Source organism: Hypanus sabinus, chromosome 25 (genome assembly GCF_030144855.1).
Source record: "Hypanus sabinus isolate sHypSab1 chromosome 25, sHypSab1.hap1, whole genome shotgun sequence".
NCBI lineage: Eukaryota > Metazoa > Chordata > Chondrichthyes > Myliobatiformes > Dasyatidae > Hypanus > Hypanus sabinus.
This window is the reverse complement of record NC_082730.1, coordinates 25,302,813-25,324,710: the sequence shown is the minus strand read 5'-3', so window position 1 is coordinate 25,324,710 and position 21,898 is coordinate 25,302,813. Positions and strand designations below refer to the sequence as shown.

The 21,898-nt window shown below is 41.1% G+C and overlaps 1 long non-coding RNA gene across 1 annotated transcript in view; it reads left to right on the top strand.

Annotated features, from left to right (window-relative positions):
• Positions 1–21,898, top strand: part of LOC132381116 (uncharacterized) — a 53,783-nt gene that overhangs the window by 29,677 nt on the left and 2,208 nt on the right. The window lies entirely within an intron of this gene.

Below are 21,898 nucleotides of genomic sequence, written 5' to 3'. Positions count from 1 at the left end.
AAAATGGAGACACCTCTTTCTCCCTTATTAGGGAGAGAGAGAGAGCCTGTGGTGTGTTGAATACCGGGTGAACGAGTAGTCTTTGGGGTTACTGCAAGTCTGTGTCTTTGCTGTTGCTTTGCTCACGCTTGAGTGCTCGGTGGTGGGTGCCGATGCTTTTTTTTGCTGCTGGGGGAGGGGGGGATCATTGCTTGTTGCCGCTTATGCGTGGGAGGGAGGGACTTTGGGGTTCTAACATTTAACTGTCATTCATTCTTTGGGGGCTCTCCTCTGTTTTTGTGGATGGTTGTGAAAAAAAAGCATTTCAGGGTGTATATTGTATCCATTTCTCTGACATTAAGTGTACCTTTTGAAGCCTTTGATATTCACATTTACACATCTCCATTACTAAAGATATGAATTATTCCACCGTGTATTGCCAACATGAGCACATCAGCTTGGTTTAGGAACCATTAATGAGACTATACCTGGAAAGACATTGAAGTGCCTACGCTCAGCACAACGACAGCAGAATAACAGGGCAATGTTTGTGAGTGAGCTAATGAACGTGTGTAAGGAGTGCGTCCACCGAAAGATCTGCATCACAAACACCCTGGAATTTGAAGCCTTTGTCCACCTGATGTCTTAAAACATTGTCACGTTATTTCTGATGAGCAACTTTGCGGGAAACTAGCCAGTCCCCGTTGGTTGGAAAGAGCATTAGACTTGGCTGTGATAGAACATTGATTGCAAATGATTTCCATTACTGGTACTCCGAGTTTTTTTATCTAATAGGCGACAAAGGTCTGAAACAATTAGATAATCTCTAAAGTACTTGGAACAACACTTGAAAAGCTCTAGCCTACAAAGCAAGAACTGGAAAGTTGGATTTAGTTGAATGGCTTTTTATTTCAACTGGCACAAACATGATGGTGAAATGGCCTCCTTATGTGATTTAAATTTCCATGGTTCAACATATTGCATGGCATTACATCTTTCCAACACAGATGTAGGTTATTTGTCTCAATTGATCTTTGTTTTGCTCAAGCCTCTTCACCTGTTCTTTATTTAAACTTATCAATACATTCTTTTATTCTTCTCTTTCTCTTTTATCTAGCTTTCTCTTAAATGTGTGCAGGCTATTTATCTCAATAAGTCTTTACAGCAGGAAGTAAGTTCCATATTCTCACTACACTTGAATAAAGAGGTTGATTTTGAATTCCCTTTTCAATTAATAGTAATTGTTTTATATACAGATGCAAGTAGTTTTGATTAGTCTCACATCTTCAGTAGCAAAGGACATCAGTTTAAGGTCAGTGGAGGAACGTTTAGGGGAATGTTTAGATGGTGTGTGTGAGTGTGTGAGATTTCCAGCAATCTGAAGAATCTCTTCTGTCTCCAACAAGCCAGAGTGGATGAACGTTAATCAGAGATGTCATGGCTATGATTTTTTTACACAGAGAGCAGTGGTGTCTGCAATGCACTGCTAGGGCTGTGGTTGTGGCAGATACAATAGGGACATTTAAAAGACTCTTAGAGGCACATAAATGTAAGAAAACTGGAAGGTTACGAGCTGTATAAGAGGAAAGGATTGGATTGCTCGTGGACTAGGTTTAAACAGGTCAGTACAACATCATGGGCCTTCACTGTGCTGTATTGATTTATGTTCAAAGTTCTATATTCTCTTCATACATCTGATCACGTACATAAGAAAACCCATATGTAGACCTAAAGAACCCTTAAGCCTTCGCCAGTATTGAATAAAGCCACGACTGACCCTCATCTCAGATCAATTTTTTCATCTGATCTTTACATCCCCTGATTCTCCTGGTCAACAGTTTATCACACTCAGCTTTGTATGTACTTGATTGAATGTATATGGCCGCTTAGCATTGGATTCTAAACATTTGCAACTCCCTGTGTACTGAAGTTTCTTCTTATCCATGCCCTAAGTAGCCAAATGTTTATCCTGAGACAATGATTCTCCCTCTAGTGCCTCAGACTAGAGGTAAGAAATGATGTTTTTCTAAACCATTTTTCACACCCTCCAGATGTTCTGAAAGTAATAATAAGTTTAACACTTATAATAATAAGGCGAGGCTGACTTGAGGGTCGAGATTTGCGGATGCAATGCAAAGTCAGAGCGAGGTCGAGGGATGTTTGTGGAGAAGTGGTTGGAGCGAGGTCGAGATATGGTTGAGACAGTGTCCATGGACTCACTTTCATTCTGAATGCTGTTGCTTGCTTTTATTGTTTGCATAATTCCAGCTTTTTTTCTCTCTCTCTGTATATTGGGCATTTGTTGATCTTCTTTTAATGGGTTCTTTTCGATTTCTTGTGACTGGCTGTAAGGAGATGAATCTCAAGTTTGCATAATGCATCCATACCTTGATAGTAAATGTACTTTTAACTTTGAGATTGGATTTACTGGGCTTGTTTTCCATGGAGTAAAGGAGGCCGATGAGTATCCTGATAGAAATAAATCAAATTACAGGTGACATATACAGGGTAAGGGTTAAGCTCAAGGTGAGAGGATGGATTTGAGGGGAAAGATTTTAGCGCAGAGAGTGGTTGGTATCTGAAATTCATTGCTTGGGGAGATGATCAAATCTGACACAGTCAGAACATTTAAGAGAACTTTTAAGATAGGCACTTAAGAAAGCAGGGCATTGAAAAAAACACAAAGTACACTGCACATGCTATGGTCAAATCAAGACGTACAAACAAGCTGGATGAACTCAGCAGGTCCGGCAGCATTGAAATGAGCAGTCAATGTTTTGGGCTGGGACCCGTCATCAGGATTGAAGAAGGAGGGGGCAGGGACCCTATAAAGAAGGTGGGGGGAGTGTGGAAGGTGCCAGATGAAAAACCAATCAGAGGAAAGATCAATGGGTGGGGGAAGGGAAGCAGGGAGGGGATAGGCCAGAGAGGTGAAGAAGGAATGAAAGGGGAAAGCACTATTCGTAGTAGAAGAAGGCAGAATCTTGAGAGAGGTGATAGGCAGCTCGAAGAGGAGGTAGAGTGAAAGTGGGATGGTGGAAGGGAGAGGGAGGGAATTACCGGAAATTGGAGAATTTGATGTTCATACCAAGGGGCTGGAGACTACCCAGACGGTATATGAGGTGTTGCTCCTCCAACCTGAGTTTGGCCTCATCATGGCAGTAGAGGAGACCATGTATGGACTTATCTGAATGGGAATGTGAAGCAGAGTTGTTTGCATAATTGCAAGTGAAAAATACAGTCCTAATACAGGAAAATAGGATTACTGCTGATGGACAAAATGGTCAGTATGAATGTAGTATTGGAGTTGATTTATTATTGTCACATGAACTGAGATACAGTAAGGAGCTTCTGTTTTATACTGCTCGTTCAGATTAATTCATTGTACAGTGTACTGAGGTAGAATAAGGTAAAACAACAACAGAATGTAGAATAAAGTGTAACAGCTACAGAGGAAATGCAGTGCAGGTTGACAATAACATGCAAGATCATAATGAGGTCAAGGGTCTATCTTATCATAGTAGGAAATCATTTACTAGTCTTGCAACAGCAGGGTAGAAGCTGTCCTTGAGCATGGTGGTACATGATATTGGAGCTTTTGTATCTCCTGCCCGGTGGAAGAGGGGACAGGAGAGAACGTCCAGGGTGAGTGAGGTCTTTGATTATGCTGGCTGAGGCAGTGAGAAGTATGAACACTGTCTCTGGAGGGGAGGTAGGTTTCCATAATGAGCTGAGCCATGTCCAAAACAGTCAGAGGGAGAGCAGTTGCCATACCAAGCTGTGATACATCCAGATTGGATGCTTTTTATGGTGCTTCGATAAAAATTGATAGGGACATGCCAAATTTCTTCAGCCTCCTGACGGGCTGAGAGGAATTTTTCTCTGCTGAATGACCCTGTCTAGTGCTGTCATGTTTATGGGCAGTAGTCGAACTGAATTGACTTTATTTCTTACATCCTTCACATACATGAGGAGTAAAAACCTTTATGTTACTTCTCCATCTAAATGTGCCATGTGCAGTCATAGCAATTTATAATAAATAGAACAGTCAACGTAATATAGAGTACACTCAGATCAGTGTGAGTTCATCAGTCTGATGGGGTGGTGGAAGAAGCTGTCCCTGAGTCTGCTGGTCCTGGCTTTTATGCTGCAGTACCACTTCCCTGACGGTAGCAGCTGGAATAGATTGTGGTTGGAATGACTTGGGTCCCCAATGATCCTATGTCCACTCTTTACATAGCTGTCCTTGTAAATGTCCTGAATCATGGGAAGTTCTCATCTACAGATGCATTGGGCTGTCCGCACCATTCTCTGCAGAGTCCTGCGATTAAAGGATGGCCAGTTCCCATACCAGGCAGTGATGCAGCCAGTCAGGATGTTCTCAATTATGCCCCTGTAGAAAGGATTTGGGGGCCCATACCAAACTTCCTCAGCCGTCTGAGGTGAAAGAGGTGCTGTTGTGCCTTTTTTACCACGCAGCTGGTGTGTACAGACCACGTGAGGTCCTCGGTGATGTGGATGCCGAGGAACTTGAAGCTGTTCACCCTCTCAACCCCAGATCCATTGATGTCAATAGGGGTTAGCCCGTCTCCATTCCTCCTGTAATCCACAACCAGCTCCTTTGTTTTTGCGATGTTGAGGGAGAGGTTGTTTTCTTGACACCACTGTGTTAGAGAGAGGACTTCTTCCCTGTAGGCCGCCTCATTATTGTTTGAGATAAGGCCAATCAATGTAGTGTCGTCGGCAAATTTAATTAGCAGATTGGAGCTGTGGGTGGCGATATAGTCACGGGTATACCGGGAGTAAAGGAGGGGAACCAGTACGCAGCCCTGAGGGTCAGAGGGTTGGAGGTGAGGGAGCCCACTCTTAAAACCTGCTGACGATCTGACAGTAAGTCCAGGATCCAGCTGCACAGGGCAGGGTCAAGGCCAAGGTCTCTGAGTTTCTTGTCGAGCCTGGATGGAACTATGGTGTTGAATGCTGAACTGTAGTCCAAGAACAATATTCTCACACAAGCACAAAGGAGTGGCTGTGACGCCTGCACAAAGGATGAAGAGGGTGTCAGCAGAAACTGCACGTTGGATCACACAAGAAGAATGGGCATTAAACTGTCAACTGATGAGGTGTTTTAGAAGAATGGTAATGATCTCACCCCTGAATAAAAGGTCAGGAATTCAAGTCACACCACAGAGACGTAACCATATAAACTGGACTGGCAGCACATAGAATATATTAAGTGAAGCATAATGTGTGATGTCATCTTGCAGAAATGGCTTTGAACTAATGCCTCCTCTTTTCTCCCAAGTGGGTTGAAACCGTGACGAACAGCAACATCATTCTGGACAACGAATATCAAAAACAAATATGCGATATATTTAACCCAGTGCTATTGATGGCAACTTAATAAACACAAATGGTTCCACATTTTCCAATGAAACAACAGTGACTACACCAAAAAAATCATGTATTTGAAGTACTCTGGGACATCCCAATTTTATGGCATCTTTCCTTTCTTTTTAATAGGGTAATCCAAGTTTTAGGTGGCGGGGTGGAGGTGCGTCACTATCAAAGGAGATGTAAGGCCCTCTTTCCCTCCACTGCCCTGCAGGTCATCTTTGGGCAAGGTGTAGCACCTGCTGAGCCCCACCGATCAGGGTCGCGTGAAGCAACGGTGGTGGAGGGTCATATGAGCAGCTGGTGCACATCACATGTCCTAGTTATGCGACCACTGACACCAGGCAGACAATCTCTGAAAGATCATTGACAATGGCTGGGGACATCTGTCTTTAAAAGACACTACTCAGCAAAAGGCAATGACAAACCACTTTTATAGAAGAATTTGCCATGGTCACCTACGTCATATGACATGGCATATAATGATCATTGTGATGATGAACTCTGAGCTTGAATGTCTCACTTCCCTGCAGGGGTTGTTCAGAAAAATCCTGCCCTGATTCCCTACATATTTTGCCTCTTCCTGACTTCACTTTCTATAATCTCCATCCTGTTTGCAATGAATTTTCACATGCACATACAGCTGGAGAAACTCAGAGGAATGAGCAACATCTTGTTGTGGGGAGAGGGGAGGACTGATTCAGGGTTTCGACCCAAAACATTGCAGTTCCCTTCCTGCTGCAGATGCTGCTCAAGCTGATGCGTTCCTCCAGCAGATTATTTCTTACTCCAAATTCCAACATCTGCCATCTCCTTCTATAGATAGGTATTCTGCACTCTACGAGAATCCCTGCAGCACCTGGTGATCCTGTGCTGTCTGCGTCGGAGGTCAATGTCAGACTGTCTTTCAAGAGGGTGAGCCGTTGCAAGATGATAGGCCCTGATGGAGTATCTAGTAGGGTTCTGAAAACAAAATTCAAGGGGCGTATAGCCCGATGGGAGTTCGGGGAGCTGGGTTAAGCACAATAGGCAGCGATTTAAACAGAGAGAGGAGAAATGGGCTAAAAATTCTATATCTGAATGCACAAAGTGTCAGAAATAAGGCAGATGAGCTTGAAGCTCAGCTGCGAATGGGTAACTATGATGTTGTTGGGATAACGGAGACATGGCTGCAGGGAGATCAGACCTGGGAAATGAATGTACAAGGGTATACGTGCTATCATAGGGATAGAAATGTGGGCAGAAGGGGTGGGGTGTCCCTGTTGGTGAGGAATGAGATTCAGTCCTTTGCAAGGGGGGACATAGGATCATGGGAGAAGTAGAGTCTGTGTGGATAGAACTGAGGAACAGTAAGGGCAAAAAGACCCTAATGGGTGTTGTCTACAGGCCACCAAACAGTAGCATGGATATTGGGTACAAGTTGAATAGGGAGTTAACAGTGGCATGTGGCAAAGATAATGTCACAGTAGTTATGGGGGATTTCAACATGCAGGTGAACTGGGAGAATCAGGTTGGTGCTGGACCCCAGGATAAGGAGTTTGTAGAGTGCCTAAGGGATGCATTCTTGGAACAGCTTGTACGAGAGCCGACCAGGGACAAGGCTATTCTGGATTTAGTGTTGTGTAATGAACAGGATTTGATAAGCAATCTTGAGGTAAAGGAACCATTAGGAAGTAGTGACCATAATATGATGCTTTTATCTGCAATTTTAGAAGGATAAGGGCAGATCAGAGGTGTCAGTGTTGCAGTTGAACAAAGGAGACTATGGAGTCATGAGGGAGGAGCTGGCCAAAGTTAACTGGATGGATATCCTAGCAGAAAAAACAGTGGAATAGCAATGGCAGGTATTCTTGGGAATAATGCACAAGGTGCAAAATCAGTTCATCCCCCGGAGAAGGAAGGATTCAAAGGGGGGAAAGAGGCCACAGTGGTTGACAAAGGAAGTCAGAGATTGCATAGCATTAAAAAAAAGGAAATATGACAGAGCTAAGGCGAGTGCGAGGACAGATGATTGGGAAATTTATAAGGAACAACAGAACTTAACTAAAAAGGCAATATGGGGAGAAAAAATGAGGTATGAACGCAAGCTAGCCAAGAATATAAAGGAGGATAGCAAAGCTTTCTTAGGTATGTTAAGAGAAAGAAGATAGTTAAGAACAATGTTAGGCCCTTGAAGAATGAATTGGGTGAAATTGTTATGGGAAACAGAGAAATGGCAGAAGAATTTAATAAGTACTTTTGATCTGTCTTCACTAGGGAAGACACAAGCAATTTCCCAGATGTATGGATGAGCCAAGGACATAGGGTAACAGAGGAAATGAAACAGATTGACATTAGGAAGGAAACAGTGATGAGTAGACTGATGGGACTGAAGGCTGACAAATCCCCAGGACCAGATGGTCTGTATCCTAGGGTACTAAAGGAGGTGGCTCTGGAAATTGCGGATGCATTGGTAATCATTTTCCAATGTTCCTTAGATTCAGGATCGGTTCCTGAGGATTGGAGAATGGCTAATGTTATCCCACTTTTTAAGAAAGGAAGGAGGGAGAAAACAGAGAACTATCGTCCTGTCAGCTTAACATCAGTAGTGGGGAAGATGTCCATTATTAAATATGAAATAGTGGCATATCTAGATAGCAGTGATAGGATTGGGCTGAGCCAGCATGGATTTACCAAGGGCAAATCATGCTTGACTAATCAATTGGAGTTTCTCAAGGATGTAACCAGGAAGTTAGACAAGGGAGATCCAGTGGATGTAGTGTACCTTGATTTTCAGAAGGCATTTGATAAGGTCCCACATAGGAGATTGGTGGGGAAAATCAGAGCTCATGGCATTGGGGGGAAAATATTGACATTTTATAGAAAACTGGTTGGCAGATAGAAAGCAAAGGGTAGCGGTGAATGGGTGTTTCTCAGAATGGCAGGTGGTGACTAGTGGGGTGCCACAGGGCTCGGTATTGGGACCACAGCTGTTTACGATTTACATCAACAATTTAGATGAAGGCATTGAGAATAACATCAGCAAGTTTGCTGATGATACTAAGCTGGGTGGCAGTGTGACATGATGAGGATGTTAGGAGAATTCAGGGTGACTTGGATAGGCTGGGTGAGTGGGCAGATACTTGGCAGATGACGTTTAATGTGAATAAGTGTGAGGTTATCCACTTTGGGAGTAAGAACAGGAAGACAGATTATTATCTGAACAGTGTAGAGTTAGGTAAGGGAGAAATACAAAGAGACCTAAGAGTCCTTGTTCATCAGTCACTGAAGGTGAATGAGCAAGTGCAGCAGGCAGTGAAGAAGGCTAATGGAATGTTGGCCTTTATTACAAAGGGGATTGAGTACAAGAACAAGGAAATCCTTTTGCATTTGTACAGGGCCCTGGTGAGACCACACCTGGAGTATTATGTACAGTTTTGGTCTCCAGGGTTAAGGAAGGAAATCCTGGCTGCAGAGGAAGTGCAGCGTAGATTCACAAGGTTAATTCCTGGGATGTCCGGACTGTCTTACGCAGAGAGGTTAGAGAGACTGGGCTTGTACACGCTGGAATTAAGGAGATTGAGAGGGGATCTGATTGCAACATATAAGATTATTAAGGGATTGGACAAGATAGAGGCAGGAAATATGTTCCAGATGCTGGGAGAGTCCAGTAACAGAGGGCATGGTTTGAGAATAAAGGGTAGGTCACTTAGGACAGAGTTAAGGAAAAACTTCTTCTCCCAGAGAGTTGTGGGGGTCTGGAATGCACTGCCTCGGAAGGCAGTGGAGGCCAATTCTCTGGATGCTTTCAAGAAGGAGCTAGATAGGTATCTTATGGATAGGGGAATCAAGGGATATGGGGACAAGGCAGGAACTGGGTATTGATAGTAGGTGATCAGCCATGATCTCAAAATGGCGGTGCAGGCTCAAAGGGCCGAATGATCTACTTCTGCACCTATTGTCTATGCCAACCAGCTGCTGGATGTATTCAAGGACATTTCAGACAATAGGTGCAGGAGTAGGCCATTCACTGTGATCATGGGTGACCATCCACAATCAGTACCCCGTTCCTGCCTTCTCCCCATATCCCTTGACTCCGCTATCTTTAAGAGCTCTATCTAACTCTTTCTTGAATGCATCCAGAGAATTGGCCTCCACTGCCTTCTGAGGCAGAGCATTCCACAGATCCACAACTCTCTGCATGAAAAAGGTTTTCCTCAACTCCGTTCTAAATGGCCTACCCCTTATTCTTAAACTGTGGCCTCTGTTTCTGGACTCCCCCAACATCGGGAACATGTCTCCTGCCTCTGGCATCTCCAATCCCTTAATAATCTTATATGTTTCAATCAGATCCCCTCTCATCCTTCTAAATTCCAGTGTATACAAGCCCAATCGCTCCAATCTTTCAACATATGACAGTCCAGCCATTCCATTTTCAATCTCTTATTGCTACCTCTCCCTTTCAAAGCATGCATGAAAGGCATTGAACTCATCTGGGAGTGAAGCATCACTGCAATTCATGATGTTGGGTTTCACCTTGTAGGAAGTAATGGCCTGCAAAACCCTGCCAGAAATGATGTGAATGGATTCCTCCTCCAACTTCATTCAGATTTGTTCCTTTGCTCTTGAGATAACCCTCCATAAGTCACATCTGGTTTTCTTGTATAGTCCTGGGTCACCAGTCTTGGGTGCCACAGACCTAAGCCTCTGCAGACAAAAAACCTCCTGGTTCATCCGTGGCTTTTAATTTGGGTATGTACCAAAATAAAATACAGTGAAAAGTTTGTCTTTCATACTGTTCATACAGATCAAATCATTGCACGGCGCACTGAGCTAGTACAAGGGGCCTTACACCTGATGTGCATGGCATCTAGCTGTATGTGTTTATACATACAGCGTGGTACATGGCCAAGTGGATAAGGCGTCTGTCTAGTGATCTGAAGGTCACTAGTTTGAGCCTTAGCTGAGGCAGCGTGTTGTGTTCTTGAGCAAGGCACTTAACCACACATTGCTCTGTGATGACATAATGCCCTTCCCTTGGACAACATTGGTGGCATGGAGAGGGGAGACTTGCAGCTTGGGCAACTGCAGTTCTTCCTACAACCTTGCCTAGGCCTCAGTCATCATCGAAAATCGATGGACAGTGGAAGAAGAAGAAGCTTATACACTAAGAATACATAATAAATTGTTGAGAAGACTTTCCATTCGTAAATCAGAGAAGCCTAGCAACAATCTTGTGAGAAGAGTGATACCTGCATCAGCTCACTATGAAGCTTGTACTGACACAATTTTAACATGAAGAATGCAAAACAACCATGGTCCATGGTTGTGAAGTAGATTACAAGGGTCCCAGCAGTCTCTGTAACATGGGAATCAGGTTCAAAAAGATGGTGTTCACTGGGTCCGACACTGCAGTCACTAAATTAACAAAGGAAGATTTAGTGCCCTTATATGTAATATTATCTTTGATAACAATGAGATCTAATGGGGAATACAAAATGGTGAAGGGACTGGATCTGAATCACCAACTGTTTCTCTTTTCACAGATGCTGCCTGACCCAATGATTATTTCCAGCATTTTTAACCTCCAATCTCTCCCTGCTATGGCCTGAGGATCTCACCTGCTCTGTTCCGGTGCCTAATAACATCAGTGTGAGCTGCCTCAATGACTATCAACTGGCTGTTTGAGAGATTGGCTATGGCTAGAATTAATTCCTGACCGAGCAAGGACCTGGGTCCTCTGCAATTCACCTACTCATAACAGGTCTACAGCAGAATCAATCTCACAGCCTCTCCACTCTCCTTTGAAGCACCAAAACTACAAAGAAATACTTGTATATATCAGGCTGCTGTTTGCCATTCAATACCATCATCCCTCCAGCATTAGTCACCAAGCTTCCAAACTTGGCCTCTGTCACTAGTTCTACACTCGATCATGACTTCATCATCTGGAGACCTATCAGTACAGATCAGTAATAACATTTACTCCTCACTTACACTCAACACAGGTACACCTCAAAGATGTGTGCTTAACCCACTGCTCTATTCTCTCTACACCCATGACTGTGTGGCTAAGTACAACTCAAGCACTATGTATAAATTCATGAATGATATCACTGTCATTCATAAAATCTCAGATACCAAGACATCTTCAAGGAGTGGTGCCTCAGAAAGGCAGTGTCCATTATTAAGGATTCCCATCACCCAGAACTTGCCCTCTTAGACCATAAGACTATAATATATAGCAGCAGAAGTAGGTTGTTCAGCCCATCGAGTCTGCTCGAGTACTTATATGTAATTCACCTTTCATAACAATCAGATCTGATGGGAAATACAAAACGGTGAATCACCAGCTGTTTCTCTTTCCGCAGACGCTGGGCTGATCCAATTCTTCCAGTCATCCCCACTCCCCTGCTTTCACCCCATTCCGTCTTCTTGTTACTGTCGGAAGCCTGGAGGCACACACTCAGCGATTCGGGAATAGCTTCTTCCCCTCTGTGATCGGATTCCTAAATGGATACCACTTCACTTCTTTTTTATTTTTTCTGTTTTTGCACTATTTTTAATTTAACTACATATATAATTACTGTAATTGATTTACTTCTTTCTATATTATCATACATTGCATTGTACTGCTGTTGCTACATTAACAAGTTTCACGATATATGCCAATGATATTTACCTGATTCTGATTCTGAGTTGTGAAGAAATCCCACTCTACTCTCATATCAGGTTCCTTCTGCCCCAACCCTTTGCCTTTTCCACCTATCACCTCCCATCTTCTTACTTCCCCCACCCACCTGGCTTCACCTGTCACCTTCCAACATGTCCTCTTTCCCTTCCCTCACCTTCTTATTCTGCCATCTTCCCCTTTCTTTTCCAGTCCTGATGAAGGGTCTCAGCCCGCAATGCCAACTGTTCATTCATTTCAATAGATGCTGCCTGTCCTGCTGAGTTCCTCCAGCATTTTGTGTGTGTTGCTCAGGATTTCTAGCATCTGCAGAGTCTCTTGTGTTTGTGAGATAGATCTGTCAGTAAATTGGTGTTGCAACAATAACCTAGTACTCAACATCAGCAAGACCAAGGAATTGACTGTGGAGTTCTGGAAGGGGAAGTCTATGGGACACACTAAAGCCCTCATTGAGGGTTCAGTGATGGGAAAGATGAGCAGCTTTAACTTCCTGAGTGTAAACAAATCTGAGGATCTATCCTGGGCCCAACATGTTGATGCAAACATTAAGAAGGCACACCAGTGGCTCTACTGTGTTCGGAGTTTGAGGAGATTAAGGACCTAAACCATTGTGTACGTGTCCTCTTCTCATTACTATTGTCACGGAGGAAGTACAAGATCCTGTAGACACACATTCAACAATTCAGGAATAGCTTCTTCCTCTCCATCATCAGATTTCTGAAGGTCTATGAACCAGTGAACACTACCTCACTACCACACTATTTTTTTCACTGCTGTGTTTATTTATGGTAACATTATGTCTTTACACTGTACTACTGTTGCAAAAAAAACAACAAATTTCATATAAGACAGAGATAATAAAATGTGATCCAATTCTGATTCTGCTTTTAAGACAAGGTATCAATTTTTTCTTTACTTTGGAAGACTAAGGGACTTTAGGCAAGGATTTAGAACACCTTGTTTCATACATGGTGTGGAGGTGTTTTTTTCGGACCACTGGCATCTTACAAATCGACGAACAAGAGAAAAACTGCGGAAACTGTCAACAGCGCGATTCAAGAGAAGAAATTAATCCTCTTAACTGAAAATTGAGAATATATCTGACCAAGTTACTCACCTCAAAAGGCATGCAGAGATAGTTAAGAGAATAAAAGACTGCTTCAAGTTCCCTGCTTTAGAGGTAATGGAAAGCTGCAACTTGAGTCTTAGAAAAATGGAGGAGGCTAAGGGGAAAGCCGATAGATATTTAGAACATTTTGAGAGGCATTGGTAGATAGACATCAACTAACTTTTTCCCTAAGGTCAAAATGTTTAGTAGTACAGAGTTTGCATTTAAGATGAGAGGGCAATAGTTCAAAGAAGACGTGCAGGGCCAGTTTGCAATGTGAGCGCACTGCCAGGTGTGGTAGTGGATGCAAATGCCACGATGAGGCTTTTGGATGGGTACTTGATTATGCTGAGAATGGAGGGACATGGACCATGTGCAGGCAGAAGGGATTAGTTTAATTAGGCAACATTAGCTTAATTGGTTTGGCATAATATTGTGGCCTGGGTGGTACTATGCTCTATGTACAACCACATGCCATCCTATTCTTTGATGCAGAGTGAATAAAACTAGTCAAAACAGATGATACAGGAACAATGAAAATGGCCTGGTTTGGTTGGAGATCATGTGTTACTGATGAGTCAAAGGACCTCTTCTCATTACTGCCGTCAACGAGGAGCTACAAGAGTCTGAAAGGGAACACTTAATATTTTAACAACAGCTTCCTCCCCTCTACCATCAGATTTCTGAACACTACCTCGCCATTTTCTCTTTTTACACCGTTTATTTATTTTATATATTGCATCTTCTTTCTGTAATTTATAATGATTTTATGTATTGCCTTGTACTGTTGCTGCAAAACAACAGATTTCATGACGTATGTCCGTGATAATAAACCTGATTCTGAGTCCGACTGTGAATCGAAAGTGCAGAGTAACACCCATGAAAATTCCTCTGTGTGTGTGTGTGTGTGTGTGTGTGTGTGTGTATACCCCCTTAACTCCTGGTGGAGTCGTCGTGGCGCCGTCATGACAAGCTGTTTGTACCGATCTTTTTGGTGATTGCTCATCGTACGGCGTGTCTTGGGCACCTGGAACCTGGCGGAGCCCATCCCTCTCCAGGTTTTTTTTACAAGGTCGAGTTGCTAGCTCGACACTCAACCCAGGCACGGATGGAAAGCGTGCAAGGGAGCCGGCCGGATTCAAACTATTGCAAGTGTGGTTATGTCTAAAGAAACTGTGTCTTATTGTGCCTATAAATTTCTCCAAAAGGCAACATCAATGTTTCCTATCCCTTATTGATAGTAATTTGAAGTGGCTGAAAGTTAAGCCTAGTGAATTTTTGTGTGTCACAGTCCAACAGAGGAAATGGTTGTTGACAACAGACCACAGCTTTGCACATTGTAATTTAAAAATTTGGTGAAGGGGAATGGTATCAAACATAAGTACCTTATTATCTCCCGATCATCAGCACCCTATGAAGCGGCTGAATGATCTGTCAAAATAATCAAAGATGCTTTACTGAATCAAGTACTACCAGGGTTCTCTTTTCAACATGAAATATCATTTGGCAAATTTCCATAAAACATAAAACTACTCCACATGGCACAAGTTACATGCCAGCAGTAGTTCCCCTGAAAAGATGATAGCAAAGGAGTTTGAGCTTCATTCAACAAATGTTACTGACAGAATGGAACAGAAAAATGATCAGAAACAATATTTCCAGTCAGATTCCAAAGAAAGAAACTTTTGGATCACCTCTATTAAAATGGATGAAGATAATGATAGTTAATTGGTTGTGATTACAGACATAATCGGGCATTTGAATGTGGATTATGGGGTTCCAATGAGGGACATGTGTAATTAAGTCAATGGTCCATACCCCAAAGACCTGCTAATTGGTAGGATCATTGGCTACTGTAAGTTACCCCTTATTGAGGTTAGTGCTAGGAGAAACATGGCAAATTTACAGGCATACGAGTAAGAAAAGATTACAGGAAAATAAATGAGAAAAATAGGATGGATTGGATTGCTCTGAGAGCCAGTAAGGACTCAATAGTCCAAATCACTTTTAGCTGTGTCATAAGAAAAAATGAAATAATAATCTGAAATATTAATATTGTAATTGCTTTTGAAAGGCACATAGACTTAACTAGTTTACTGAAAATAGTTTTTCTCCCAGGATAGCAGTATACACTAATGTACTGAATGTCCATATGAATATACAATACTCAAACTGGATGATGGAGTCATGTAAAATACTGTTGTAACAATCAGTCTAGACTAGAAAGGTGTAATATCCGTTACTTAGTTGGGTTCAACTGTGTTTGCAAACCATCATCGTACTTGATATCTTTGTATCCTGTTCTAAGTGTTCACATTACATAGGGCAGGCACAACATTATTTGAATCATTTATCACCAGTGACAGGCTCTATTAATAAAAACTTGTCAAATCCACCTCTTAGCCAGCCTTTGTAATCTCCTCCAACCTAGCAAGCATCTGAAATCTTGCTCTCAGCAAATTCTGATCTCTTCTATTTCTTTGACATCACTTCCACTACTAATGACAGCCATGTCTTTATCAACCTAGGCCTTAAGCTTCAAAATCCATACTCTAGATCACTCAGTCTCTTTAAAATGCTTCCTGTTTACCTCTTAAGTTTTGGTCCCCTCTCCTAATATTTGATAGCAATCATGTGAAGCTTATGGAGACCGCTTAGCACATAAAACATGATCTGCAAAGGGCAACTTGTCACAGCGTTTGTATTTTCCATGGGTTGTGAGTATCACTGACATTAATTGCCCACTTGAATTGCATTAGAGAAGGTATTTGTGGGCCATATTCAATCAACACTGAAGTTAACAAGAACAAACTATGCGATCTTACATTTGCTCCTGGTATAAATTTATGTTGTTATATTAATTACTGAACAGTAAACATAATTGAGGGAGTAATACTATTTTTCATTCGGATGTGTCAAAACACGAAACAGGCACATTCTAATACTTCGATTCTCAAAATATTGTTAACCCTATGACCGCCACCTCAGAGTAGGGCAGAGAAGGGACCACACTATATCACCTGCCGCAACACAGAAAATGCTAGAGGAACTCAGCATGTCAGGCAGATTCTATGGAGGAAAGTGGACAGTTGACGTTTCAGATCAACACTTAATCTGGATTGAAATATTGGTGGGGGTGGAGGGTACCTAGTATGAAAAAGAAGGGTGGAGCTTGAACTGGCAGGAGGATCCAGGTGAGGGGGAAGGGCTGCAGTGATAAACTGATGGGGGTGGGGGAGATTAGGAAAACCACCTGCGGATCCCCTTCAAGTCACTCTCCATTTTGCCTTTAAAATATATCACCACAGTTAATGCAAAGCTTTAGATAAAGGCCGCCATTTTCAGCCCTCAATATTACTCTGACCTTATCTGAAAGTTTAAATTTTAGCCTCCACTAGCCATCAGACAAGTAAACGTGCTTCCATCTTAAATTATATAAAGTCGATTGTGTAATGTTGTGGAAATACTGAATGTTTGTCTTATAAGGGGATCATACAGATTTATAAGCATACTATCCGAGCTAAGTATCTGTATCCAATGGGAAATACTTAAGAGGATGGAGATCGGATCTGTAAAAGAAAATAAATATAAAGATGATTTAATGGAAAGTTTTAAAATTGTAAGAGAATTTGGAAGAGGTATTGACAGGTAAACCACTGAATGGTTTTTGTGAAGTGCAAATTGGCTGTCACATTTCCTGCAGTGACAAAATTTCAGAGGTTACTTCATTGGCTGTGAAATACTTTAAGATGTGAGGTTGTGAAAGCTACTTTCTAAGTGCAAGTTATTTCACTTTCATTGGCAACATCAGTCACCCTGAACTAGAGGTGCTGAAACTAATTGCGCTTCCCTATGTTGTATTGGTGAGAAGGACAAGCTTTGAAAAAAGAGAAGAATAATATTTTATTAAATTATTTTAGTTAACCAACATTAAACGTGGTGATTATTTAGGCAACCATTGGTTAAGTTCTGACCTAATGACTAAGACTGGGCTGCCACACCAATGGTATTTAAATATCGCTTCAGTGATGGTGGTTGCCGGCCTGACTGACCATGACAGAACACCTGTGTGGGAGAGTTTTTAAAGTGAAGAAGCTTCTGCATTGGGACAGGTCCACTTTCTCAAATCTCAGAAGTCTGGATCCAGTGGTACGCACAAATGTCACAAACTGCTTCCTTGTTTGCTTCTCACATTGTTAAATATCCCAAGTGACCTCATAAGAGTGATCATTAAATAAAACCTGAGAACAATCTACAAAAAAGTGCCATCTCAAAGAGGATGAGGGGAAGGGGCAAGCTGAATACAGCAAGGTTCAGGATCGGAATTGCAGAGTTTAGAATCTAGGCTGCGGCAGTCAGTCACCACGGTGGAGAAATTAAGGTGTGCAAGAGGCTGCAATCGAAGAACATTCATCTCAGCTGGTCTAGAAAGGCTGAAGATTAGGGAGTTGGAGGGCAACGGACTGGTAATGACCAGTTTCATCATGGCTGCAAAATGCAGGAGGAACTCAGCAGATCAGGCAGCACCTCTGGAGAGGAATAACAGTCGACGTTTCAGGCCGAGACCCTTCATCGGTACTTGAAAGGAAAAGGGAAGATGCCAGGAATAAGAAAGCAGGTGGAGAGGAAGAAGTAAAAGTTGGCAAGTGCTAGATGAAACCAGATGAGGGGGAAGACAGGTGGGTAGTAGAACGGGTGTGAAGTGAGATTCTGGGAGGAGATATGTGGAAGAGGTAGTAATCTGATAGACTTCCTAAATATAGTCCGCATCTTACACTGTCCTGACTATTAGATCTGTGCATCTGCATTTTGTATTCAGACTGTGTAACCAAGCAACTATATCAACTTCCAGAGTTAAGCATATTGAGATTGCTTAAAATTACATAAGACTGCCTAATGAGAGAGATTTTGTTTTGAATACAAAAAGATTCATGAGCCCATGTTTCAGTTATATGTTATATTGGGAACTGAATTTTATATTGTGGGTTGCTTTTGTTTTTGCTTGACTTGTTTTCCCATTGTTTAAACTCTGAAAATTGAGGAGCAATGCAAGAATTCTAAACGAATTTCCTGCTGATATAAACCTGAATAGTTGCATATTCTTTGATTGTGTAACCCTTCAGATGGTGAATGGAAAGAAAAATTTTTTATTCACTCTCTACTCTTCCAGTAACTTTCTTTCTTTTAATGTGACAAAAAATGACAAAATTCAACTGATCCAGCAACAGATTTTTCATGATCCATAAGCTGAGTTATAACCTCCTTGCCTAAAAATTCACGTGTACACTCCTTTATCCTAGTAAATCTCTTCTTTACAGCGTCTCCTTATGAGAAGGGAAAGCTAGATATGAGTTGGGAGAGAATGCTGTCCCATTATTCAAAGGTCTTGCTTCTCTGCATTTATTTAACATTTTTAATATACAATGATACAAAGAAACTTTATGAAGCCATGAACAAAAATTGACTGATTTTGAGATGTTAGGACAATTGACAAAATGTTTGGTCAGTGAGGTAGTTTTTAATGAGTGCTCATAAAGAAGAAAAGCTAAGTGATTTGGGGAGAGAATTTCAGAGTTTAGGCCCTTAGCAATGAAAGAACAGACCCACTCAGTATGATCAATAGGACAGAACGTGAGGAACAAAGAAATTTTGGAGGACTGTAGGGCAGGGAAAAAAAAGATCACAGCAATAGGGAAAAGAAGGCCTCCAAGTTTGTGGATTTCAAACCAAGTCTGTGCTTACCCGGAAACCAATTTAGATCAGAATGTTCAGGCTGTCGTTTTGTAGGAAGTTACAGGAACATAGGGCCCCAGGCAGAGATAGTTGCATATTGATTATTGGACTCAACACTAGCAGCAGGTCCAAATACGTTATATAACAGAAAAATGACTATATTGGCAATTAGAAGCTATAAGTTAAGAATGCCCAGTAACTGGAACCAAAGCCTAACTCAGATAAGCTCCAGTTTTAAATCACACAACAAACACATAAATTAACTCCTCAATGTGAAATCCCAATTTACCTTTAGTTAATATCAAGTCAATATTAACATAGTCAAATCTCTTTCTCTGAAACTTTGCCATTACCCATCAGCAGGGGAACTCATACCTCTGGATCAAATAATTATGTAGGTTGACACAGTATTGAGAGAACACAACATGCCAAATTTTGGTTCAAGTCCAGTTTGTTCTTCGCTAATCCCAAACAAATCTCATAGCATTCTACTCAGCAAGGAATGCTCTACAAATATGTGAGCATATATTTGTCCATCAATTTCTAATCACCAACGGAGATTAGTTGATCACTGTCACTTTGTTTTTGTGATTATCTGTTGCAGCAATTGGCACTACAGTATTAAAAAGTACTTATAAAATTTTCTGGGGCATTCCGAAGTTGCAAAAAGTACAACGTAACTGGGAAAACTTCCTTTTTATTATGAAACCTGTAATAATGAACACACAAAGCTCTTTTAACATGTTTCAGGACAAGTGGGAAAATTAAAAAAAAGGAAATAGAAGAATTTTTTTGTAAGTAGAAGCATTTTGAAAGCAGGATGAATGAGCAAATAGCAGACATATCTTTGGAGCAGGTTTTAAGGACTGAACATGTAACCATCACTAGTAGTGAGTATAAAATGTTGGTAATGGATAACCCAGGTGTTTAAGGTACAAAAAAGAAATGCAGAACAGCACGTCTGGAAAATTAGCTGACAAGAGGTTGGAATGAATTGATGGGAAATGGGAAGAAGAGGACAAGATAAGGTGACTGTGGCAACAAGGCTTCCTACAGAGTGAGATCTTCGATAGTAAGCTGATAGCATGGAAAGACAAAATGGAGATTGGGAGAAGCTTGAGAGGAATGTAAAAAGTACATATAATATAATTCTAACTAATTGCAAAATTATATTTTCAACTGTTATTCATCTCAAAAACAAATTTCTAGGATTGTGAAAAATCAAGTAACAAATTAAAAACCCACCCTGTCAGCTGAGAAAACTATATAATTGTTAATGTCCACCAAAGCAATGAGATCAGGCAAATGTGATAGGCAAATAACAGATATATTCCTGATGAAGAAACCTTGATTGTTTATTCCACTTCCTAGATGATGCCTGACCTGCTGAATCCTCCAGCATTTTGTGTGTGTTTATATAGTGCTGGTACATTAAAATACTGCAAACGCTTTCAAGGAACTAAAATCAGCTTACTTCAATGTCACAAGTGGCTTGATTCAAGCAAAAGTATGCAATTTGTTTATGAGCGCACTTGAATGAAACAGCTTTCTTTGTCTACACTTTACAGATTAACATCTTTGATTTGATCTTAAAAAAATATTGCAAAAACCATTAGGAACATACAAAGGTCTGAGATGCAGAAGACACAGGTGATGAATGATTGTCATCAGCAGTACACATTCCACTATGTCAGACTGTGAAAGTTGAAAAAAGAAGTCAATAAATCTAATCATTTACACTGGAGCCAAGAGAGCTGCCACACTGTCATGACATCACTGAATTGAAGAGTGGGAAGTAAGAGGGGAAAGAAGAGAGAATGGAAAAAAATCATTTTGGCTCACCAAGAGTACAATGTACTGCAATAACAAGGATCACATGGTGCCATTTCTAAAGAATGTGCAAATGCAGACACACTGAGAAAACTCTCCATTTATCGGAGAAGAACAATAGTTTATTTTTGTAAACAAAATAGAAATAAGAAGGAAAAAACAGAAAAAACCAACCTATGAGCATTGGGAAAGAAAGGTAAAACAAGTTAAAAGAGCTATTCTCGTGAAAAAAAAATCACCTCTGCATATGATAAAGTTTTTTTTCTCAGATGTTAGTCAATCTGGTGTGATTTGTTGAATTTAATGCTAATAAAATGTCAGCACACAGACCTTTAAACCTAAAACATGTTTTTGTTGCAATAGAGACCAGTTCATGAAAAAATGTACAGAAATAACCTATATTCCTCACATTCACTTTACTGTGATATTTATGAATCCTCCCTTAAATGAACTTAAACTATTCCCTGAAATTTAAAGATTCACACAAAGAATGTTAGAAACACAATTCATGCTCAGGTTTCTACATTCTGAACTCTTCAATCCAGCACATCTTTAGAATTACAGGTAAATCTGATACTATCATCCTATGAGTATTTAGGCTATCACAAAAAAAAATGACATCACCTGTGATTTTATTTTGCTTTTATTGATTAACCAGAAAATCTATTGCAATATGCCAGTCTTTCCCAGGATATTGGTTTTGAATGCATGAACTAACTGGAAAATAAAACCACATACATATTCACAACAGAAATAAATATCACAGCACCAAACTCTTCCACACATCTACACTACATTATAAAAGTTTCACTTCCAATTCACTCACTTTTCAGAGTCATGATATGCTGAACTTGCTTTTGGCTTTACTCTAAGACAATCCAAAAATCCAAGCCAGGAACGACATTTATTAAAAGAAAACAGAGAGGATGCCACTGTAAGTAATTCATCTGTGCATTACAATCCCTTTCAGATGCTGGATCCCTTCTGAGAAAATGATAACACTATAATATTTGCTCTGTAGAAGCGAGGAATTACATATTTGGCAAGTACCTGTACTGATCTCTGCATTCAGGAGTTTCCGTGTGTACCATGTTCCCCCTGTCCTTGTGGAGCTATCAAATAAACTCGGTTTCGTTCCAAGTCCACAGTAAATCATTCTGTCATAATTTAGGAGCATGTCCAGA